This window comes from Opisthorchis viverrini (genome assembly GCF_000715545.1).
Source record: "Opisthorchis viverrini unplaced genomic scaffold opera_v5_11, whole genome shotgun sequence".
Lineage (NCBI taxonomy): Eukaryota > Metazoa > Platyhelminthes > Trematoda > Opisthorchiida > Opisthorchiidae > Opisthorchis > Opisthorchis viverrini.
In genome coordinates this window covers 124,573-150,451 of record NW_008751667.1, presented here as the reverse complement: position 1 = coordinate 150,451, position 25,879 = coordinate 124,573, and positions in this window count along the sequence as shown.

Sequence of the window (25,879 nt, the reverse complement as noted above, 5' to 3'; positions counted from 1 at the left end):
GTGCACGCTAATTATCTGCTAAACGTCGTGCAAGTTTGCTGGCAAGAACCAGAGTTTACCGCTATAGGTTGCGAATCATGCTAGAATGTGTCTGTGACCAAAAATACATGGATATTAAATGATACATACGTGCTTCCTGATGGCTTTCCGGACATGAAACTAGCAAAGCATAACGTCACAGCCGAACACGACTCTTGCCGCACGCATTTGCGCGAATATCACTATCTCCACCAACTGATTTCTCGTTCATGACCGGATACGCCACTCATCGTAAAGTTTACACTACTATGAAAACTTTCAGTAGTACACATTCATCGAAGAAAAATGTTAGCTCTCCCATTTCATTGGTTGAGGTGTTCCATAAAATAGGCTGCGCAGCGCGTCCAGGCACACTCGTCATGGCTTCCTCGTCGCAATCGGTCGTTGCAACTGCGCCCGTGCCTGCTGAAGGGTACACAGTGGACGTCACCCCCTTGTTCGTGAGTCACCTGGGTAGCCGCCTATTCAGCAACGTTCATGAATTGGTGCACTGCATGAAGCAGTTCGATCGAATATAAGGATCGTACCACAGCTTGCCGTCCGTTATCAAGAATGTGTATAGTTTATATCTAAGTGCCGAATATTAGATGCTGTAAAAAGCTTACCCAAGGCGGTTTGTTGCATGCGTTCCGTCTACAATTACTACATCTGGAAAGCATCGGAATAACGCCATCTGCTGCCATCGGGAGAAACATATGTGGCTATAGTGACCTTCCTCTCCCTGACACACAAGGATGCGTCCGGACTGTGACGGACGCGTCGAGTGACTGGAAGCCGATCGTACAGAAACTTTGACGTTCCAGCAAATAAGAGGGAACTGCCAGTTGGTTCCTTTGCCTCATAAGACAAAACCGCACTGGACAGCTGGTGCTTCGCGTAATTTTTTTATTAGAAAATACGCTCGGCTTACTAGCTTCTTCGGATTCCACGGCTTTCCGTTGGTCTTGGAGGGTGCCTGCTGCATTTGTAGTACACCCATTAGTAACGCAAAATAGTGTTGGTGCTTCGATTACTGGATGAACGCACAAATATCACAATGTTATCCCTCATGTATTCATTTAAGGTCTTCTCAATCTCAAATGCCGTGAAGGATGAGAACGACATACCCAAAAATTTCTCAACGTAAGCCTCTTCCAAAGCCATAGCCCACGAAGTTCAAAGCCGAATATACGCCAATTATTTTCAAAAGAGATCGATTAAAACAAATCGCAAAAGAATGACGGCAGATGAGTGGGATTCTTAGAACGAGCATACATGCAAAGAAGTGCAGCATTTTGACGTTAAAGTTTTTATTTCACCCGCAGGGGTTTTGCGGAAAAATGCATTGTGCGTCGAGCCGCTGGCATCTCTGAAGCCTCCCCAACTGCTGATTTGCAATATCTGCGCAATGGTAATTTAAAAAATTTTGCCCGTATTTATGCTTCGCGCGTCGACGCTTGTGGCAGACAGTGTTAGGAAACTCATGGAATTGTCGAAAATATTGCGAACCGTAGGATAAACTCACCTATGTGTGTCCTAAGTTCTCCTGCGCGAATAGAATAATCGGTACCCAAACGACCTTGAGGAATGTGGATCGTTATTTTGGCATCTCAAAAATAATCTATTCAGGTAACGACACCGCGCAATTAGCACCTTCCATTGTGCTTCCATTGTGCAGGTTGTAGCGTGGCATCCAGGAATTAGTGACTGTAGTTTTTATGAACTTATCCCAGTGAGAGGTGATCCAGAAGTTGAAACTTCAAGTGACTCTCAAAATTGCACCTTCATGCTTGTGTTCGGAGTATAAAGAGAAAACGGTGTTTGTCCTGAGTTTGTTCTGGGATTGACCTGTGGCGTTGGGCCGTTTTCAAATCTTTGATATTCGAAGGTTGGATTTACTGCAGTGGTTGTTCCTCCAACCTAAAAGAATTCACAACAATGTGACCTAGGTCAAGAGGTAAGTTTTTGACAAAGCTTAGACATTTTCAATGCACACAAGAAAATAAGCACTCTACGTTTTCTGTATGGCGTAATTTTGACTCACACTTTAAAGGGACTGATATAACCTATGGTGTCACGCACTGTGTCCGGTTGTTCCAAAATGAGGTAAACTATTCGCCCCCTGGTGAAAAGTTTTGTGCGTGTGTGCAAGGAGCTCAGAACGCAGTATTATCGGATAACAATAACTACAACATTCGAATATGAATTCGGCTTTGTAAATAGCTACAGACCTGTTAAATATAAACGGGACTTGTGTCGGTGGCCAATCGAGGTTGGACGCATTGAAATCAACAATCTACGATTGACAAGTCGCACAGCTGTAACACTTTTGTAATGTCTAGCTGTCATGCCACCCCAAGGGAGCACGGAGGCTGGGATCATTCCAGGTCACCCACCCTGTACAAGGGAAATCGGGAAGCAGAGGTTGGGTTCGAACCACCGACTGAGCTGTCTCACTATTCAAAAAACCTGGCTTCCGAGTATGAGTACACCTGTGTAAACAGTGAGTTTACACTGGATTCAAAAGAAACTCAGGTGTAGCTTTATCAAAAGTATATTGTATCTCAACACCATCTAATTAGTCACAGTGAACCCAAAACTTGTCACCACGGTGTTTTGGTTCACAGAAGATCAGGCTGAAGTAGGGATGGCAGGGTGTAACCTGCTTACCTGAGAATAGTGAACCGCCTGTCTCACTTAAAAAGTCGGCTTTACTCCTATCACCTTGGAGGACTAGCAATCAGTCACCAAACAGGTGATCTACATATCCTGTGAGAAAAACACGTCAGGTTTCTACGACTCTACAGGATTGTTTACCTTGGTGGTACACTTTCCTCCTTTATGCCCTAAAAATTTACTAAAGCCAGTTGAGTTGGTTCTGGTATAAAGCCTTTACAACCACCAAGGGTACAGAGCTATTCTAATACACATAAGGTTCCAAATGAACTAGGGAAATTTGCGGTGGATTAGGGCAAACTCTGAAAACTATTTCATATCAATATCCCCGAAAACTCTACATCTTTGTATGCGCTAACGAAATTCCGGCGTTTTCAAGGTCAAACAATGGATGTATGTGTACATAGGCACTGCATTTTTCCGCTATCGCTTGTTAGTCGCTTGTTCTTCGGAGCGTTGCGGTCGTGTCCAAGGTCTCGTCTTCTTATTATTCCGCTGTACTAGGAGTCGGGATCAGGCAATATAGCCGGGGATAGCCTATCGCCACAGTCCGCGCATATTATCGTTGCTCGATGTACTTTGACAATCTTACTAAAGCTCGATACCATTGATTGTATGAAACAACCTACTCGAATTTATGCAGTAATGGCTATATAGCTGGATTGTAGCCTGATAGATCGCCCACTCGCAGTGATGGACTGTCAACTGCTAGCCCAATTAAATCTTATTGATCATGCAGTGGTTGCATTCCATTTGATGGTCCCGCCCAGCTGATTACAAAATCGATCAGCGACCAAAAGTACATTTATACAAAATATAACAAAGCTGGAAGCGTATAGAGTTTACGAATGCTTAATTGGGTTTGAAACGGCTCATAAGATATAGAGATATGATGAGTGAAATTCAAAAATTCGCGCGGCTTCTAATCTCAACATCTACCCCTGGAACATTGAACTTCAAAAGCTGGTCAAAGTTTGATATTAAAAAAGTAATGTCCAAAGGCGGGAGCCTTGTGGTTTCACTTTCTCACACAATTCGGAGACTCATGCAATGCTTTTGTGAGGGCAGTGGAAACGTACACAGCAACTAGGTCGGCAATAAAAGCTGAATATTTCAAACTAGGATGGCGTGTGAGGCCTTCAAAAACCTAGAGGGTTTCCTCAGAGAGGTGACGCCATATAAGATTAGAACGGTGACTTCTTGGTAGACCGTTGTCTGCGGTAGATATTCATTCTACACCATCACCCATTAACCAGCCGGCTACCTGATTGTTTGGTTTGATCCCTGGATTATACTTCCTTCCTAAAGTAGTCAAGTGTAAACCATGCACCCCAGGTAGGATATAATCGACGGATTCTGACAGAATACCGGCGATTGTATTTGCTTCCCTTTTGTAACGATACAACTTGTTATTATGTTCCAAACTACTGGAGCTGATGCCACACAAGACCGCGTTCTAAGGATGACAACAGGTCCCAACAGAACAACTGTAGATCAGCCACGAGTATTTCAGTCTCGTCCAGTTTTCCGCAAAGAGGGGATGGCATTACTGAGCAACATACTCAGTAATAGTGACTTTGTAAGTAGCTCTAAAAATTGGTCCGAAAAGTGGCATGTATACACTACTAGCTTAGAAAAATTCACACATGACTCGAAGGAATCACCAATCCACACCACTGCCATCTGCCCTGACTTTCCGAACATCTTCTGCCAAGGACGACCAAGCCATCTCCCATTCTCTGGTCAGCGTCAAAGTGGTTCTCTGTGTTAACAAAAGAACAAACGTAGTTGTAGTCGAGAGAGCACCGTGAGATCCAGACTTGATACTTTGTATTTGCACGGGTCGACTATTGGCCCAAACTCTTCAGTTGACCCCTTGTCACCATCACACAATCACTCATCATAGTTTTTGCCGAAGACGTGGGACCCTTGACCTTTTATTCTTGGCAAAGACAGTCAGACGCTACCAGAGAACGACGCCGATAGATTGTAATGTTGGTCAGCATGTAGGCCTCTGTGTGTGACCGGCTAATGGAGTGCTTTCAAACCAAGGCCACAAGAAATGTCAGAGGTCCCGTTTTGAAACGGTTTAAACCCTCCAACTTTTAGAGCTTCTATCACTGAAACTTAAAAGACTGTTTGGTCATGAACCATGAAACATTTGCATGAGAAATCGAGCCCATTTCTGGCAGAGAATTTTGTGCTTACGTGTTATATTAAGTTAGACCTGGAATATTCCAAGGGTTATGCCGAGGGAATTCGGACCGCTTCTAATGGACAGTCAGTAACCAGTAGCCGTATCCCACGGTTAACTACAAAGGACACATCAGGGCCTACCACTCTTGTTTCAGCCTGATCACTACGCGGAGGTTTTGACGGATGTGTTAAGTTCAGATTGTACGGGAAGCCTACCAAGTCTGCGTAGTGTATGCAACATTTAAGTCGAGTCGGTTCGAAATAGAAGCCGGATATTTGCGCCAGATCCCACTATGGATGAGTCCAAACTGTAATATTGCACTTAACTGCAAGGAAAGTGAGAAAAAGCTACCTTACGGTAAACATCCAATCGACAATTTCGTATCCGTAGAACCCCCCCCCCCCCTATANCCCCGTCTATACAATGATGGTGCAGCTGTTTCAAAAACCAAACGATCTGTAATGATTAACGGCCCTATGGAGTCTCTAGTGAACAGAACCAAATTACTAATTTAAGCCAGCTACAAAGTCACAAGGAGAAAATCCAAGTAAGTGTTGACTCACAGTTCAAAATAGGAGATTCCGTAGTTCCGTATTCCGTTGAACCACCACACCAAGAAAATTTCCAACTTCCGGGTATTCAGAATCTCCGGTGATCGCAATATTAATCCACAAGTGTGAATATATTAGTCCAGTGTTTGTAACTAAAATGTTTGTTCACGTTTAGAGTTAGTAGCAGCCAATTACAGCCAACCGGCATTCACTCAGCAAAAGCCTCAAAGTCACGTTGGACCCAAGAAGCTGGCCGTTGCGGTTGTATTTCAGTAAAACAAACTTTTGTACAGCGATGTGACTGATATTGATGGGGAAAAGGAAGATGATACTGAGCATGAAAAAGAGCAGTTTACAAGTGCTACAGATCTGTTTCAGTGTTAAAAAAATCTAGGCTCCCATTGTTATGGCTAACTTCAAGTAATCCTAGCTGGATCACATTCGTGCTCATGTTTCATTCTCCTTTGGGTTTGCTCTCTTGAGAAACGAGGAATCGGCAGTGCGCAGTCAGCTATCTTTCTCAACTACGGTTGAGACATTTTCTCTTCTGGGCTAGTGAATTTTATGTTCCGCTTGTTCGTCTCCAACCACAGCTAAGAGTAATGGAGGGATATTTCACGTCAGTTGGATTAATAGTACAAGATGTACAGAATTTTTGTATGCTTGTGAATGAGACACACCTTGTTAGATCAGTGTAACAACACTCGGTTCCCTTCATACGGTCCACCCAACCTTGCTGGGTTCGAAAAGAATCAGAAACTACCTCAGAAAGGTTAGGTCTCACATAAGAATGACAGCATAGTGCGAATTAGAAAAGAGACAGATTTTTACTTGTCTCTCCACCGCGATATCCTGTGAGTTAACTCCATTGTATTCTGCCCCTGCCAAGGCTGCTACCGGTTTTGTCCGTCATTTCATTCTCCGTCAGCCTTCTTTCTATTCTAGTATTTTTCTACTCTTCTTTCTGCTACTTATTTTCCGGGTCACATGATCAAAGGGCGCAACTGTACCGTGTTTTACAGTGGTTATGTCAACAAATCAATTTAGTACGAAACCGGATTAGAAATGAGTGAAAAATCGATATATGAGCATAGGATGCGTTAAGATGAGGAGAAGGGGAATGCTGAGGGACCAAGTTGAGTTGGAGATTCGAATAATTCCTAGATTTGACAAGATTCCTGGAAATGAGACCGTGAATGGATTCGGGTTACCTTTGGCCGTCGATTCCTGTGCGTTTTTATCTGTCAAGACGAAATCGAGCCAGAAAAGCATATCTTTCTAAAGGAAAACTGTGATTTCATGTCTCCAATATCATCGGCCTCTGCACAAGAGATGAAATGAATCTGGCGTACCACTCCAGCTGGTTGAATACACAATGTCCCTGGAGCTCGGTTTGACAAAGTAGCCACTTGAGTAGAAGCCCGTATTTCCAAACAACCGGATTCCCTTCTGTTCAAGATTAAAACCGGAATTCGGTTCACAATGTGACTCGGGTAAATCTGACTTTATTACCTTGCCCTTCGCATTGGTGATAACCGGACCCAAGCAGGGCAGGTCCAAAAAGCAAAACAGCCTTTTTTACATTAACTAACTATCTTGGTCTTCAAGGTCGTATCCGATGTGGTCTGGCAAAACGTTCCCCAAGTAATTCCGTAAGAACTGCGGTCGACTGTATCAGTCTCACATCTTGCACTGCCCTGTGGCTGAGTCAACCGCATTGATGGCGACGATGAAAAGAGCAAGCAACATGCAGCGAAGCCTGCTATCGGACCGAACTAGGCGCCCTGTACAGACAAACGCAGTTCTTAGAACTGCGTATCCACCGCCCCAACAAATCCTGCAGACATGCATACACGCACCTACAAGACAGGTAAGTAGATCGGGAAAAAATTGTTGCCCACAAAGCTCTGTCCACAGTTTCATAGGTTGGAAGAACGATAACTTTATCAGAAGGCTGGTCTTAGTGGTAAGAACGTTTTTTTTTCAGGCCATAGGATTGTCACAATTAGTCTACCGCATACCATGATTAGTCATACTGCGTCATTCAGTGCCCCCGTTTGTGTGAAGTGTGCTTTTAGACAGGAACGCACGAAAAATAAGTTGTCCACAGAGAAACAGTGCAGTGTGTTTGGGCAAGCAAAGCGACACTTGCCTCCTCTTGTTTATACAGACGTTTTAGGCGCCATCGAATAAATTTGGCAGACTGCGGGACTGAATGCCTGGTTCGTATGCGAATAGGGTGGACCTATGTTGGGAGATTAATCTCACGAATTCAGATTGCTGAAAAGTTTTATACTTTACAAAAGGAATGATGGTCGGCAGTTTTTACTGTGGCCTGCACCTCAACCACACCGTTGCACTCTCTTCCTCAGCAGAACTTCAACAATATATGAAAACATCATTGTAGGTGAAACTTCCAAGTGAAAAGTTGTAAGTACTATGACAAAATGATGACAGGTTAGCGAAATAAACTTATTTGCAAACTAATTTAGTTTTTCGAAAGACTCACCTGGAACCCAGCTGAATCTCTCGTTTGTGATGTTTCCAGGCAACTGGATGTGTTAATTTCGTGCAATTTGGCTTCAAATAGAACGTAAGGTTGACGGAAACTCGGGGACTGCGCCTACCTGATAAGCCCGAAGAAGGGTGAAACCGGTCGTATGCTGTCGACGGATTTTCAGCAACCTTGTGAGTAGTACATTACAACAATATACATGTATTACGACATCTCGAATATCGTAGCGACTGAAACATGAAGCGGCCTGGTGCAGCACATTCAGTTGCCTGGAAACATCACAAAAGAGAGATTCAAGCTGGGTTCAGGTGAGTCTGTCGCTAAACCAAATTGGTTTGCAAATTAGTGTTTGTTAGCTAATTTTGTGCAATTTCAAGTTTCAAGTAGAACATAAGGTTGACGGAAACTCGGGGGCTGCGCCTACCTGATAAGCCCTAAGAAGGGCGAAATCGGTCGTGGGCTGCCGACGGATTTTCATCAACCTTATGAGTAGTGCATTATGAATATGACGACAGGTTGTTTTCACGTCATTCTGGTTTGGACACTCCATCTTCGGTTTCCGCGTGACTCTCCTTCAACTAATGGATGCATTGGAGTTGAGCTTCACTCCTGGTAGATTTCATCGTGCCGGAATTCGAACCCTGGAATTTCGATCAACATTTAAATGTCCTCCGACCTCACCAGGACAATACATTGAAAACACTCGTATTATCGCATCTGACTGGGTGAACGTGTTTGTGCTTGAGCGGATTGCCTGGGTCCTCGACCTACGATCCAGTAACTGTCAGCTTTCGGAAGGCGCTTTGAAACGATCATACTAATTGGAAGAGATTACTAACTTTGAAAAAATACCAATGTCCTGCCAGGAACCGTAAGTCGTAAAGTTGATTTGGCCAAAAAGTCTCGGAAAAAGGTTTGTTAGAACAACGTAATTTCTTCATCTAACCATAGAGAGCTGTCTTGTCGTAACAGATAAAAACGGGATAGCTGTGTAACATCACGTCGAAGTGGATCTGTGAAATTTCAACACTCAAGAAGTGTTTACTTCACACCAAAAAATGACGCTCTTCACTTGGACGTGTGTCGTAGCTTTTAACAGATTCTTCGATAAAAACCCCTTGGATTATCCACCAGGGATTCTGGATTGTTTTGATATAGACCTAATGGTCGCATGACTTCGCCTCCAGCTATCAGGATAGATGCACGAATTATCGGGTTGCATTCCAAAGTTTGAAATCCTCTTTGAGACAGTGCAAGTTGTTTGTTGGTTGTCCACAGCTCTACAAGATACTCAGATTGTGGGCTTGAGAATTTCATTGGGATATCTAACGAAAATTGTCAAAACGTTTCACTGACGTCATTAAAAAACGGACTTAGTAGGCCCTGTTTTCCCTCGCAAGGCTTTCTGTCCTGTGTGGATCGACTTGCCGCACTTGCCACACACCAATCAGGAGCAACTCGGGAGAAGCGATATTTCCAATTCACCCAAGAAGTTGTGAGTAGCCACTGATTCTTCTCAAATGGCAGAACTTCCTAAAAAAAACTTCGGACGCACTGGCTAAGCCAGGAAGCCCCGGCGTCTGCAGCTAAGCTTGCTGACCGTCTGGCTCTGCAGTAAATAACAAAGCCGTTCAAAAATGATTCGCAGTGAATCTACCTGGTTAGTCTCAACTGGGATAAAAAACGCACGGCGGTTTGCGTTTCAGGTGTAACTACAGCTGTGCCATAGTCAGCACCTTTGAATTCAAGTTCCACAGGCTTAGTGGTACTTATCCGCTCCTTGACGAGGATCTCCCTGTATAGTCTCCACGTCTTATGTGTGTGTGATAGCAAGTAGTTTCCAAATCGTTTTCGACTAGATACATTTTCGTGGACCATGGCTGAGAAATGACTGGTAGAGATCGAGGTTTTCGAACCACTCACAAGGTCAGTACAAACTCTGGATAGCCACCTGCCAGTTTCTCGCTTCTTTAGGCTTCTTAGGCAGAGCAAGTTCCCGAATTTTTACCCTTTAATTAGGACTATCTGAGGAGTCCTCAAGAAGATTGTAACCGGTGGTGAGCCGTGTAACTTTACCATAGGCCTTATGAGTAGTATTGAAAAGTTATTTATCTTATCTGTCCTTACAAATGAATCATACAGTAACCTTTATGCACCGAATTCCGTTGAAGAATATTATAAACCAGAGACTCTGGGGAATTTCCACTAAATCTCCCGTCAGTGTCAACTTGATTTGCAAACGAGGGCTCACTACTGATAATCCGAAAACTTGGAGTGATTGTTGAGCGCAAAATTTGGTAGAACAGGGTAACCAACTAGAATGAATGTGACATCATCATTTGCGATTATTCTTGAATTTTCAGGAACTCGAGATCCAGCTAGACTTGGCGTTTCTTTACTCCGCTCTGTCTTCAAAACTAAATCAAACCTTGATTTGAGATTCATAGTGTATTGCTGTACGCAGCACAATAGTGGAACTCGTTTAGACACAAGAATGTGTTGGCTTTGAGCACACCAATGATTTGGGCTCGACACTCATTTCAGCATGAGTTTTTTCAATCTCTTCTTTCAAGAGAGCTGGATAATATGCGGTTGTTAACTGAGGTTTCTTCAAGTCACTGAGGCCATTCCTTGATGAAAAGCCGAAAAGTACAGTACAGCTTTTTTCATCCCTCGTGCAAATCTTTAGCGGTGTACACCTCACAAAACCCGACACTTTTGAACCTGCGGCTTTTTTACTTTGGCTACGATCGACTGAGCGGCAATGTGATTAGTTTTCACTTAGACTAGATATTGCACCGCTCATGCTTCAGTCACGGGACCCATATCACGTGGTCACGTCATGACTGACTCGTTGAGTGACGACTGCTCAGATGGAAGTTTCACTCGTCCTGTGTATTCGCACTGTCTTCCCTTTTTCACTGCTGACATAGCTCACTGTAGAACCTGCCTACATCTCGGAAGTCAAATCGTGCGGAAACTTTTTAAGTTTGAGAATCATTCTTGCACCCGATGCCATGATGTGAAGTTTCCCCAACTTTATCACTTCCTCGTATTATTTTGAGGACTTCACTACGAGCAGTCGGCAAAACTTACTCCTAAGACTGGCAGCCTTAAGTGAAAATGTCCTCCCCCCCTCTCCAGAAAGCCTCTTGTTCGGAGGGACAACAACGTGTGCATTAGTCAACTTAAGCTCTTTAGCTAGTTTTTGTTAGTATGTAGCTTGTGCTATCTATTTGTTCGCCCTCTAGGCAACTCATCTGTCCGCGTACAGGCACGTCTTTAGCCCTGTTTTTGTAATTATTCGGTCACAGCGTCATGACCAGTGCAGATGAACTGTCGGCATATTCGTGAACGGTAAAACGATCAATTAGGGAATCACAGGATGTCTGATACAGAATCCTTTCGTCGGATCTCATCAGACTGATTGGAAGCATCGATAATGTTTGTTGCATTTCGAAAAATTAACATTAAGTCCACGTGACATACTAGCAACCCCGAATGTCGTGTAAGTGTCGATCGGCTAACAAGGCAGACAACACGTGAAAGTCGAGGAACCGGTGGTTCCATTGGTCAACCTAAACCTAGCACCAGGAATGATCGAAGCTTATGTGACGAACGAAGTTATTCATAGGCATTTAGCCAGCAACTCATATTAAATATTGATAAAGCATATCAGACGGACTCATGTCAAAAACCGGACGACATGATAATGAATACTGGGAAACAGTTCGACCTCACGTCTGACAATCGTCCCCCCAACTTCCAACGACTAATCCACTGAGATTGCTTTCCATTTGTCATCGGGAGTTTCTAACGTGTCTCGAGAGAGTTTGGTTCGACTAGGCAGCAATCGAGCAACCAATTAGATGTGTTTCTTCCCCCCCCCCAAATAGTCATAACGATCCCTTCATTACGCTTATTGAGTAACTCATTAGTATGGTGGAAAATAAGACTGGCTTTGATGGTCTTTGCCTGCATCAACGAATATATTTTGCATATTGATTGTTTGTCGTTTGTTGTGTCACAGGTTCACTGAAACTTGACTTGCACACGGAAACCAGAATGGTCATTCAAGAGAATGTGAAACTTGAAACAAAGCCAAAGGTGCTTCCCATGAAATAGATTAAAGGTGTTTGTGTCCCCTGTGTGATTACTGCTCATTGCTTACTATGTGTAAAGACATTGTACAATAACTACTGAGTAACAGAGGTAATTTCACGTGAAAGTCGGTTCGCCCGTTATATATTCAGCGATATGTAGAATCAGAAATCGCACAAAAGGAAGAGAGGCCGACTGACGGTTAGTCGTATTCTTAGACAGTAGAATCAATATTGTCTGGCTCGAGTAGATAAACAGAGGAAAGTACAATATAAATGTAGCACACACTATGAACAGGTGAAAGGCAGAAACGTCTCAGGCCAACGCAAGTACACATGCTGCGAAAGGACTGAAGCTTGTGGAATCTCGCTTGTTGGATGAGTTCTCTAGGAAGTAACTGGTCGTGAGTTCGAACCCCATCACGGGGTATTCGTCTGTTTGGACAAACTGCGTGCAATTAGGTACTTACTCAGCATTCTTCAAACCCACATCTCAAATGATTGTCTTCATTGCATAGGAGACAGTAAGATTGTTTGTTGTCAACAGCCCCCTAAATCGCAAGCAAACGTTTGTAAGGAAACCATTCCCAAAATATTTGGGAGGGCTTGCGACATGGCGAGCGTCTGCAAACATTTCATCTTGGGCAACCAGATGGGGGCAGCTCTCAGCGGTTTGCGAAGCAACCATCAATTCATCTTCAGCCCGTATATCTTGATTCGTTATGATATACCATTAGTGATAACAATTCAGTTGATGACAGCGTATTGATGCACCAAATACCTTCCTCACCTCCACTAACCAAGACAACCGTGTCCATCCGTTTGACGCTTAATCGGGGAGTTGACTTCATTACCGTGACAGTTAGAGTGGGGATGAGTTTTCCTAAGCAGAGCAGACAAACCACACACCGGAGTATCTGACAAGATACCCACGCTGCCCTCCACCAGGTCACTTGTGGCTCAAAATGAGCGTGAAGCTTTTTTGATGAATTTATTGTCCAGTCCTTAATGACTTAGGTGTTTTTAATTCGTGTTGATGACAATCCATCCAACGACTCAGTCGTCGAAAAAGATGTACTGTTTTTTCCCCATCGTAAAGCTTAGAATCAGGTGCGGATGTGTCGCTAATGGAATTCAGGTATTTGATTTGACTGGAAAAAATCCACCTACCTAACTTTTATCAACTTGTGGATTTCTGAAGACTATTTGGAGAGGTGAGAGTGCAAACTCATCGAGGATCGTGCAACAAATTCGTTCAAAATGTTTGAAACGTGCTCCAGGATGGCATACACGCATCGTGTTCGCGTACCAGTACAGAAGACACGTCTCACGGAAGACACCCATGGTACTGTCCGGCGCACTGAAAAACAGTCCAACTATTATGGTCATTGAGAGTAAAATGGAATTAATACTCAAAGAAACGTTCAAAGCTTGCATACTAAGGTTGACTAAGAAAATAACGCACATACGGCATCTACATGCCATAGTTACCGTGATGGTTCCTTTTGGGTGTTTGTGTGAATTTAAATATCTAAACAGAACCACGCGGAGGAATCTTGAACCAAAAATGGATGAGTACACTGCCAAAAGGATACAAAAATTTGGATAAGATGGTCTATGGAACGCGATTTCTGAGCAGTTGCTGGATGGTCGTTTGCTTGTTCGCTGAGCTGGGCAGTTTTGATTGCAAACGTTTCATCACCAACCGAGGGGTTGTCAGGGAGCGTACTGACGCGTAGCGATGGGTTAATGGTTGTGCTAGATACTGGCTACTAACCTAAACCGAATGTACGATCCGGGCGATCAGGAATCTTACAAGAAGATTGGAGATATCAGACTATACGCAGTTTGCATTCGGCGAGCAGTAGAAACAGACTGGTTAGGGCAGTAAATGCTGTATTGAGATTCGTTTCTATAAACATCATGAATGATGAAGAGCGTATAATCAATAATAGCGCAATCTGCAGGAGCGGAAAAGGGATAGTGAGGCAGCGGGGTTTCCTGGAATCAATAGAAAGCAAGTTACCTATGATATAAAAACGCCAGGATACGGGCAGTCAGATAGTGTAAATAGGTTGTGTACAGAAGACAGTCAGTATGTTCGGGAGGTCATTGAAACTGTCTGAAAAAAGGGGTCCGCTGAATTTGGTACAAATTAAATATACTTGCAGTCTTTAGCTGAAAGACTGATGAACCTTCACGTGCCACTTGTCTCATTGGAATGCGTGTTTAGGGCCTTTTAAAACAAGATCTCGACAATAATAGGGCTCCCTGACAAATCGAGCTGGTGTAGCTGGTAGCGCACTTGTCTGCAACCGGAGGGTATCTGGATTCGATACCAGGCGGCTCGGCTTTCTGTCAGGACAGACACTCGAAAATGAGTAGAGCTGACACGGATTGCAAGCGAAGCCTGATTGGCGAGAAGAGCCTAGAATGTAAACACACTTTAAAGCGAATGGGAAAGCAAACCTGGATTCAATAAACGGGTGCAGGTCATGCTACTCATGAGTAGTCACAACAAATATAAAAATAACCACTGATTCCCGCTGATTTGCCGGAGGAATCAACACGGAGTTTAATTAATTTACGGTACACAAAATCAACCATGATAGCCCAACCTGCATTGGTCCTTTGGAATTCACGCAAATGGAAGGTGTTTGGAAATGATCACGAGATCAGCCTTCCAGAAAGGCTTTTGTAAAAAACTATCAGATATGTTGCGGACCTTACGTTTTGCTTCCGACATGAGAAATTTGTCAGACCTGGTCGATCAAGTTATAAGCAAGACAGAGTACCAATCGGTAGGGCTCTTCCAACCAGCAGAACAAATGCTTGTTGAGTGTGAGCCAACAGTTGTTGTCGACTGATGTGGAAATTTAACGACAAGTAAGTCCATCCGATGCCCAATTATTCACGCTCAGGACACTTTGGCTGAATACTGCTCACATGTCTTTCCAAAATACAGTAAAACTGAGATAAGCACACTAGAGATTAAACAGATTCTGCGCTCTGTAGTTTAAACACTTGTATGACAAGTTCACTGATCATCACCTGGTGTCAGCTCAGCCAAACCAATACTGCTCCAAAAAACTAACAACCCTCTGCCCTCTATTCTAGTCATACTGGGGTGCTTAGTGACCGAGTCAGTGACGCTGAGGTGTCAATCATGGTGCTGTCATCAACGTTTTTAAGTTTACCAAATCTGGTGTCTAGTTCGTGGACATTTCTTGTTTGCTATATAAATTAACTACCTGTAACTTATAACTTGACTTTCCCCTCTTTCTTACGATCCACCCTTGACATCTTGAGGTGTAGTTTTTCGATCATTCTTCCAGCGTCGAGCACCGTACAGTGAGAATGTACCATTCAGCGCCGCTAAAAGCCTAACCCAATAATGTATCGAAATTTGCCCAAATGAGGCCATTCCCCCATGATGGGTTTGAATATGCCTCCAAAACAGCAAGAAGAGTAAAATCAATCAATACCATTTGTATTACACATCACAACTGAACTTAACTTTGTTCTGTTTGTCTGCTGTATTACTGCGCTAGTGCGATGAAGCAATTTTGTCGACGGATGTTTGAAAGAACCATCGAGGACAAATAACGAATTGTGAGCTCATGTGATTTAATGACATTTTCTTAGACTGTCATCCCAATAAATATGATGTGTACAAATAAGTCACGTACAGAATAAAAGCTAAACAGCCTGGAGCTTTGTCGGATGTGGGAAAAATCAATATTGTGGACATGGGGCAATAAGACAGAGCGAAGAGGAATGCTCACTTCATGAATTTGGGTAGGAAGTGAGGAACCGAACGGGTGAATATTCGCCAGATTCGATAAACTTCCTGGCAGTGAGGTTATGGATGATTTTGTGCTGTAAAATGGGGTCTGTTCTTGTCAACACAAAAATCCTTTGAAGCGTCTAATAAGAATGGTGTCTGCTCAGCTCCCTGGTTAGGTGACGAACAACCCGGAATGGTATGCGACTGCAGTTGGACCATTTCTATAGTATGTTTGGCAACAGAAGGTTTTGTTGCCTTATCGATTGATCGAACCAACTATTCAGATGTCCGAACAGTCCCTGAGTCTTACCCAAGTGAATACCTCCATACATATACTCTTATGGATAGGTGGACAACTGTCTGTTTCGATAGATTATCTCGCCTAAGATTCGGTCTGATGCCTACTTTCTTTCTTGGTACAGAAGCACATCGTAAATTGGATAAGGTAGAGGTGAAATATCTCGTCACAAACTCATTTCTATTTGACTTGACGTCCAACAGTGTTTGCAGAACAGATAAAGAGTGTCGTTATAATTGGTGGTATGACCGGATCTTTCCCAGATAAGCCCCGCCAAAAAATCAACCTCCGCCACCCCAAAAAAAGATTAGAAAAAAGAGGATATGAAAGTTGTACTTTTAGTTTTTACTGAAGAGGGTGGAATTGAGACATGCCATTAACGATTTGCACGAAAAGATCCATTTTTCGGTACCTTTGTCTCCAGACGAACTCACACCAGTAGCTCTCCACTAAAGATCGCCCTGCGTGGTTTTTACGGCGAGATATTAGCGTTTCATCGATCTCGATGCCGATAACTGTTGGAGTCTGCAAAAGTCGCCAGCCGCAAACTTCGCGAAGAAAGTTCTTCAAGTCAACGGCGGTGTGGCTAACAGATAATTCCTCTGAGCAGAATTTGATTTTTGCCGAATTTTTGGGGCAGCAATAAATGAATAGAATTACTGTCCTAAACTCCATCCTAGACCGCTCCAGCCAAGTTCCCTTTCGAAGACCGATTTCTTGCCGACACTGTCGGTCATTACACCCGCACCTGTCAGAACCATTTGAAAGTATCATTTGGTGGCCATTGTTGCATTAGTATTGCTGATGGATCACTCCGTGGCTTTGCAACAAACATGTTGCTGTCTCCTTGTCATAAGCGAAAATCGAAAGCGTCAGAAAGTTCATTTGCGGTTTTACATCCGAACGGAGAAAATTTTTGCACAAACTGAGCCTAGATGCGGATAAGGAATTGTGTTTTCATCAAAAATAGGTCAAGGTTGTGTGCGTACATTGAATTGGAGCTGGCAAATAAGTGGCGGGGCTTAACTCTACGAACATGCACGTTCTGCCTTAATGGTGGGACTTATCTGGAGAAGATCCGTCTGGCTTGGAAAGGACTTATGATGCTAGGCCATTGGAATATGCCGCTACCGTTCATTTTCGAATAAAACGCTAGCAAACGTCAGACGGTACACTCAACCAAAGTCGTCCCTCAAAGTTTTATACTACTGTTTGTTGTTCTGGTGAGACGGCGGGAAACTAACCGCAGTCTGTAGTTTCATTCGGATTCTAGAAAGCCTGTGGCGTTCCACATGTTGTATGCGGCCCAACACCGTGTAGTGAGTAGCCTACATGAACCTGATGTGATTTATTGTACCCCAAGGTCAGACAGACATTGATGAGTCAGCATCGCTCCAGTTGGAATGTTTAGGTGGCGCGTTCTGATTAGCTTTGTCGTATATCACTGTTTTGATGCACGGGACGGTTTACAGTGATTTTGAACAAGCTGTGACTCCCTGTGTAAGTCACGGCGAACCGCTGCACTGTGATTCATCCGACCCGGTTGTCCTGTTTGTCTAATTGTTTATATGTACCGGAAAAACGGATGTGGGATCGCTAATGAGGCCAGTCTATGTTGTATCAAACCGCCATGGGAGTTTGGGTGAATTATTCTGTCCCCCGCACTGACGAATCAATCGAAACTAAATAATCCTAGTAAACTTTTACCGTGTTTTTTTCTCGCTCCGACAAGTGTGGTGTGAAGCGCAGGCCCGTTTCCTTCGTTGAGGAAGCTGTTGGCGATGAGGTAAACAATTAGTCAACAGAGAACTAAATGTACCGAGTCGGCACACCAATCCGTTTTTTGGCGCTGTGAATGAATTTCGCTGAACAAAAACTTTGAACGAATATCTTGCTATCAAAGGCGATTCCACTTTAGTTATGTTTTTTTCTTCATTTTTATTACACGAGAGATTATTCGAAGTCCGATAGTTTATTTAGTTCATAAGCATTCTGTCTAGAATACTGGAATCTGGTACACCGATGCTGGTAGATATGAGTTTGTAGAACAAAGCAGTCTGGGTTTGTCTGGCCTGCAGCCAACGGGGTCACACTGTTGGCATCGGGAAGGACCCCCCAAGAAAGCTCTAACAACCACTGTCTCGCTGTTCGGGGTTTTCAGTTTTACTCTATAGTCAGGGTCTTCGAACAAAACCCTACATCTTCTCACGGCCTTTTGATTTAAATGAGTACGACGGAATACCTTAACAAAACCTTTTTCAGCCGGGGCAACCAGGAAGTATCATTCCCTCTTGCGGCTGTTCGCTCACCAGCTCCCCTTGCCCCACCCCATCTGACAGTCCACTAAGTACCGTTCCAAACCTCTACTATAACTCAGGAAAAAAACAAAATAATAACTTTTTAACTTTCAAAGAGCTGACCCACGTTGTGGCCTTCAGTATCGATACTCAATGTCAAATTGGGCAGCAGGCTGATACCTCGCTTCCCCCCTTTATAGATGTATGTCGTATGTTTGGGAAACATGCACGTAAGACGCCATCTCGGTCTCCAATGATTCAGTCCACAAGAAGCACGGATATAGTACTCTTGGCGGATGGTATAAATGCCCAAGTTGGACCACCAAGCCCCAAAGTAGTACAGTCATGTAGTGAAAGGGAGAAGGCCTTTGCTGTTGTTCACTAGAAAATGCCAACTGACCAGTTACAGGCTATCGGACAGGGCAGCAAAATTCTCATTTGCATCTTATTTACAAAAAAACTGGACATCCATCTCCTCCTGGACGCGTCTTCGTGAACTTTCCTGAATATTCATTGACCCCTTCATTCATTCATCGCTCAACTCCAAGCAAATGCTACAAAGCGACTCCACGAATTCCGCAACAGATCTCCCTTTTCAAGAGACGCAAAGCGAATTTACAAGAAGAAAACATACTACTCACATACCTTCCCATCAGTAGTATCACCGTTTGCAGTGGTAACTTTGCAGTCGACGCTCAGCCTGGAGATAGTGGACAGCGACTGCTTCAGTTGTTTGCTGATCATCGTATCTTCCTGACCACAATGAACTTCCAGTACAAGCGCTCATGCTGGGTTACTTGGAGGCCGCCAATCGCAAGACAGTCGTGGAGTCAACTAAACCGTGTGGGCAAACTCAATTAAAGATTGTCACTCCACATGGGGTACGCAACTTAACCCTGATCCCTTCGCTTGTCACTTCGCTCTCCTTCAGGGTTAAATGTGCAAAACCAGAGAAGTATTATTCATCACCACATCGGATAAGTTCCAACAGCGCAACGCTACCGAGCTGATCTCCAGTTGTCTTTGCTAGAAGGAAGGTAAATATGGCAAGCTCCAAAATCACCGCTTGTCTGTGGAGAGAGGCAAGGATTTCTTTGACAGACGGAACATATACATATACTAGGGCAGTAAAGCTTTAGGTTGTTCTCAGTAGTGTGGAAAGTTGAACAATGGACCCCCCAGGCACTGAAAGAAAAATTTTTTCCGATTGATGGGGATGAATAGAAAACTCGAAATCGAATTCGAAAACTATGATCTTGCCCCCCGGGTCGTGTCCAGCAACTAAATCGGTAGGCAAATGAGTGCATTTTTTGAATTTCACTCAAATTTAATTTAGACAGGGGGTCAATTTCACGAAAACTCGGTGATTGCGCCTACCTCGTGAGCTCCAAGAAGGATGAATCTGGACGTCAAATGGCTTTCAGAAACCTTATGGGTAGTTTCCATTGTGGAAACATACTGCAATACCTCAAGTATCATACCAAATGGGGAGACCATGTACAAGAGATTCAACTGGGTTTCAGGTGAGCCCCCAAAAAAACCAGAGTGGAATGCAAATGGGTACACCTATCAAATGAGCTAATACAGTATTACTGTACCACTTTTTACTTTTTGTTTTTACAGTCTACAGCACAATTAACTGAAGCTTTGGAAAGCAACTAAACCTGGTAGCCTTTGGAGAAATTGGTGTGTTCGTTCGTTTGCTTACTAGATCACGTGACTCCTTTGCTCCGCAAACACTCAAACCACGTGAGTGTTTCGTTTGGAACTTAGACCGAAAACAGGTCAGTTCCTGTCCTGTATGCGTCGGGACGTCAAATCTGCTCATATATGGGAGGGCACGACAAAGTCAACACATACTCGTGCTCCGGGGTCCGGGGGGGGGCAGGGAGCCAACTAAACTCTTCAAGTCTACGGTCAATTACGGGACACAAGTAGCATGTCCCCAAGTAACATGTTCCCACCGTCCGAGCTTTCACCGAGGAACTCTCACAAACAATAAGTTCCCCTTTTGACTTGATCTACATTTCGCATTGCATTTATTTTATACATCGACAACTATAATAAAAACCGTTATTAGTACACATACCTTCTAAATCATATTATGGCTATCATCACCTGTGTACTAATATCCTCTCCCTTTAGGTGATATACACTCCACTGGGCCACTAATGAATCGTGAATCTAAGTGAATGACAACTGATCAACAAATGATGACTTCCAGTGGAACTCGAATCCATGGTTTATAGGAATAATATACAAATCAGTCAGTGGTAATTTAAAGTAACAAAGTTATAGCACCACCCCATGGTGAATTCTGGCCGGAGGAGTATGTTGAACATTGCTTCAGGCTAGTGTTCAAAGCCCATCTTGGTTGTTCCTCCCTAAATTGTGGAAACTTAACAGTATTTTGAACCCCCAGGCTTTCTTCCCTCTATTTACACTGCAGTTTTTGTCTGAATAACTGATGCTTGAAGGTGGTGGCGGTAATGAAATCATCACCAGGTGTGTTCTCTGGAAATTTTTGGGAGCTCCATTTTTGCCTAGTATGTACTTCAAACTTTTGGGTTCTGCCGGTCAATCTTAAGGCTTAAGGACACTAAGCACGCTTGGCTACGAACTATCTATCTTAGGCTTTTATAAACCAATCGATAATGAAAAGAGTGTTGGTATTCCTCACCCCGTATTGAACGATTTGGTTGCAAGCTTCTGCTTACCAGTCGAGAGGAGATCATTAGCGCGTTGCTGTGTGGCGAAGGACTGCGCTCCCACCAACAATGCATATCCCCTGACTCTCTGTCCACTTGATATTGGGCACGCGTGGTGACCAGTACTGACCAGTACATCAGGTCTGATTGGGAGAACGTCACTCAGATCGATGTAATTCTACACACGCTGTACCTACATACAAGCCATCAAGATAATGGATCTGCTTGGCTTTAGGCGGTAGACAGGTTCTTGGACTGATATAACCAGGGCACCTACCGGTTGAAACAGTTGAAACAGCCATATCGCTTGGCGTGTGGCGTGTTTGCCTATTCAGAATTTAAGATTGGAACGCAGTCTCGTACACACACTCACAGAAGTCCTCGGTTCGAGCCCCGGCTTGACCAAGGTTATGCAATAAAACCGGAGTCCAGTTCTCGCGCCCTTCTCTCTGGTAAGGTATCTGGACATACAGAATTTGATAAGGACACAGTAGCAACCATACCGCCAAGCTCACCTGAGTTTAAGAATCCAACTTACACTGTACCTTTGGAAAGAAGCGTCCTGACTGGTTTGGCAGGGCGAGTTGATGGTGTGGATAAAAAAGTTAACAGCTAAGTGAGTGCCATTGATTGTAGCTCTCAGCAGATGCATCTGTAAAACTCTACCTATTGGATTGAGCCTTCATAAGGCCATGTTTAACCGTGACCCGTCATAGGATACTCTAAGTACGAGTAAAAACGGCATACGTACAGAATAGATGACAACTACTGATGTCCGGACTGTTTCGGAGCATGAGGTAGGCTATCGCGATATGATGCGGACATTCTTCGCGATTGCGCTACAAATTTCTCTCGTGGCCTATGGGAACACAGCGGATCTACAGATGACAAGCGAGACTGGTCGATTATTTTGAAAGTTCGTAATCGATGGAAAGAGCTTTTGGTTCCAAGTGAAAGCACTGATGACCACAAAGCAGCTATAGGCAACGGAAGCGTCCGACTTTTCAACACTCAAGATAGTCTTTATCGAGGAATAAAGGACAGATTTCAAACGTGCTTTGCTGAGCACTAGTCAATATGCTGTCACGTGCATGTTTGATGTATGGCCTTGGGATTGAATCGTCCTGTCACGTGCGACCTTGAATTGCGTGGTGAATTAGGTATGACTGTCAGATGTCTCACGAAGATGTCGTGTGAATGGGTACATCACATCAGCACATTACTGCCGTGCGCATTGGTCAATCAATGTTTTGCCGTCAACACAGTTGGCTGGATCACTGAGTCACGATTTGGCTTGTCTTACCGGCCCCTGTGAGTGTCGTTTATGCAAACTGTCAGTTGTCTGCTGTTTACCCAGTGCAAACACCCGTGACAATCGCAATAGATATTCTTATATGCACAGGTGATACAGCCATCGGGTGATTGATCCGAACCCCTTGCCTCCGCAGTTTGTTCATGTGCAGGAAATAGCTACGGTGAGGTACTATGACGGTGCCATTAGTTTTTTTTGAAATTTTGTTTGTATAACCTTTGTCAGTGATGGACTTTTTTCTAGTTGCTGACATTGCAACGCCAGTCTCGCTCACAGCCGTTTTTTTCGGAAAACGGAAAGCGTCGCTATAGCGTGATTTGGCAACCTAATTTGAGGGTCAGAACAGATCACAACATGCCTACATAATTCACCGCAATACTGCCAAAATGAACCGTTTGTGTGGTCCATCCGTAACGCAACGAATGGCCGGTTTCTGGCTAGCCTGGTTTTTGATCTCACAATAATAAATACTGACAATCTCTATAGAACCCAAATCTGTAGGACTGTGCGCAGTAGTGCAAAAGCAGTGACGAAACCTGGTCATTGACAAAATTCTCCATCATCAGTACAATCTAGGAAGCCTATGGTCCATAGAATTTCAATAAAATTTGATTGTACTTCACGTGATGGTTTCCGTTCAATCGAATTAGAGACTAAGGTATCTTAGACAGGGTAGGGGGCGAGATGGAATAAGTGGTTAGAGCACAAACTTACTGACTGGAAGGTCCGTGGTTCGAACCCAAACTCTACCTCTCGACTTTCCCTGTCTAAGCTTGGGCAACCTGGCAGTATCCCAGCCCTCGTGCCTCCTTCGTGCGGCATGGCAGCCAGTCACCGAAAGGGTGCTACAGCTGAACGATTATTGTTATTTAGGCAGGATCACTTTAAGGGTGCTATCTTAATTCGAAGTAATTATCCTGGAAATGTTTGGACCGTCATTTTGTGCATAGCTGACGAGCAATTTTCAGCGAACCCTCCAACTACACACTATTCGCACTTATGTCCACCCCCCCCCCCCCCCCGTGGGGGTGAAATCGTCGCATACTTGTATTTTCGAAAAACGAATGATATACTACTGATTAGGTTTCTTTTTGTACCCTCCTCTCCTTCCCAACCAAAAGAGAAAAGTTTTTGAAAATATTCAGGCCTCCAGTGCAGACCCTATCCATTGTTCTTCTGTTGTTTTTGGCAAAACGTCACATACTAGCTGCGTTTCAATGGTCAACTTTTCTCTTCTAACCTGTGTGTTTTCCGAAGAGGGAAAGATAATGGAAGTGTCAAAAAGTAACCAAGTTAGGGGTGTTTTATCTGGGCTCATAGAAAGGCTGTCATATGAGCAATCCTGTCCGATGCGAACTACCTTTGTTACCTTCATCTGAAGGACCAGTCTACACATCCGGCGGTATTTAGGTACGACGTAATTCCTTCCGATTTTGTGGGAGATTCGAAGACTGAGCCGGTGGAAGATCATTCCAACTGGAAAAAAACATCTTTTTTCACTCTAAGGTGAACATGGCTCTGGTTGAAACGTGCCAAAGACAGGTCACAGACAATGTTAAATTCTCAGTCAGCAAGATTGGCAAATCCACTATCTTGAGTTACGCCTGCAGTCTTTACAGGACTCACAGCCTATTGACGGATTTCGTTTTCCCGACGTGCAGTAGGACATTTCTGTCGATACGTTATTCGAGCATATGAGAATGTGGGTCACCGTTCTAGCGGTTGGGGTCCTGAGCCCAGGGGACCCGTGGCCGTCCCGATAGACAAGTTTTTTTAGAAAAGCAGATGTAAAGGTAAACTTGTAAAACCTTCACAGAAGGCAGTATGTTCTTTTTACCCATTCCGGCATGCTTGCAAGATCCGAGAAAACTCTTTTCATTATCTTCACGTTCCAGAAAATAATGCAAGCAAATGCAACGCTAACGGCTGATAACGCCTGTCAGGAAGCATCATCTTACATCACTTCGATGCTTGGATGAACAGTTCTGTGGACGGGCAACCCAAATTAGGTGGCTTTGGGAAGAATGGTCTGTGAACGATTCAGTTGTCACAGCCAGTGGGATTGAGGGAAGACAGCCATATTTAGTGAGGCACCCAACCATTTCTCTAGACTACAGAACTGCGTGGAATAACCTTCCTCCGACGGTTATCCACGCTCCATCTAGAACCCAGTTCAATTTTTATGCCAGTCCTTGCAGTGGCAAACTTACTGCCCCGCGCTGAGAACTTAAAGAACAGTGCTACACACTTTTTCGCATGTGCCTTTTAGGTGAACGGAAGCCGCTGAACGACAAGAACAAAACCGACCCGGGAAACTTGGGTCCTGCGTATCGATCCGTGAATCCATGAATCCGTGTACTTCGAATTTGTGATCATTGGTTTGTTTTCTGGGATGGGTAATTTCATTGCAGATTTATCTTCACCAATCGAGGCGACATTACCAGCGTTGCTAGGGTGAAGCGTGGAGCTTAGTGGTTGACCAATGGCTGCCATTGTGCAGTAGTGTGTGGGTGTTAATATACCTACTGTTAGTCAGGACTGACCTTCGAATGTGATTGGTAGGTTTGGCGAGCGGTTCTATTGCTTGTCATACTTTGTCCTTATTGGTCGATGCTCACGTGACCTTTGGGCATGACCTTCCCCTGCCACCGGACCGAACAGCCAATAGTGATGGAAGATCGGTCACGACCAGTAGCCCGTGCATTAAAACTTACACCAATATCCAAGCCGAAAACACCGGCTTACAGCCAAGCTCCACTGAGCTCCCTAAGAAAGGATTGATGGCTTTACCTCGATTAATGATGAGACATTTTCAATGGCATTTCCCAGCTCGGAGAACAAATCAGTACCCATGTAGGCTACCTAAACTACCAACAGCACTCACGCTCACCACTGTGACTGCGCTGTGCCGTCACGGACCTGTAACCATTTAGCCAGCACACTACAGACACGCTCTGATTTACTGGATAATGGGAGAAACTGGTAAAGTCTTACCGGTGAGCGTTGGTTCAGGTGTTTCAAGACGGCTGCTAGGAAGTCTGTTGCGGAAGCCAGTAAATGCCAGAAGACGAGTAGGTGGCTTCCATAGTTCACTGCTAGTTGGCGAAGATTTCAAACCGAATGGTGTAGTTGTACCCCTCTGCTATGTTCGGTCAGTCATTACTGAGGTAGACTTGTAAGTTCTCGTAAGTTAATTCTGCACCGTGAGTTAGATTCCCGAAGTATTTCGACAACCTGTGACCTTCAGACTTGTTGGTCATTTGTTGACTGGAATCCGTAGATGGAATATGCAGAGCTTCCGTCGAACAAAAGCACTCTAACATCACTGGTCTCATATGAGCAGAAAATTTCAGTTAAGTTGATCTAGCACATAGCAAGCGCTGGAGTAGCAATTTCTTGAACCGACCAAATGAAACCAAA